At 58.0% G+C, this 402-nt stretch overlaps 1 protein-coding gene across 1 annotated transcript in view; it reads left to right on the top strand.

Annotated features, from left to right (window-relative positions):
- Window positions 1–402, top strand: part of EMH_0060330 (uncharacterized protein) — a gene marked incomplete at both ends in the record, with an annotated part of 5428 nt that overhangs the window by 900 nt on the left and 4126 nt on the right. The gene's annotated exons all lie outside the window — the stretch shown is intronic.

The following is a 402-nucleotide window of genomic DNA, read 5'->3' as shown; positions in this document are numbered from 1 at the left end:
GGGGGGGGGGGGCCCCAGATGGAGATGAGGATGAAGGGGGGGGGGCCCCCATGAGGCCCCTCGGTGTTATTATGCAGGAATTAAAGAAACTGAACCCTGCTGAGTTTCTGCTGCTGTTCTCGCGCATGCAGGAGCATGTTGCTGCTGCTGCTGCTGCAGCAGCAAGCAATGATTGTTTTGTTCCGCTTGGGTCTTCTTCTTCTTCTTTACAGCGTAGACCTCCTGCTGCTGCTGCTGCTCCTGCTGCTGCTGCTGCTGCTGCTGCTGCTGCTGCAGCAGCAGCAGCAGGAGGTGTATGTACAGCTCCTAGCTTGCTGCAGCAGAAGATGGAGGGGCTGACGCTATCACCGAGCCCACCAAAGAAAGACACAGACGCATGCAGCAGCAGCAGCAGCACCACCA

Source organism: Eimeria mitis, genomic scaffold (genome assembly GCF_000499745.2).
Source record: "Eimeria mitis Houghton genomic scaffold, Emh_scaff2924, whole genome shotgun sequence".
In the NCBI taxonomy this organism is placed as follows: Eukaryota; Apicomplexa; class Conoidasida; order Eucoccidiorida; family Eimeriidae; genus Eimeria; species Eimeria mitis.
This window is presented reverse-complemented; position numbering and strand designations above follow the sequence as displayed.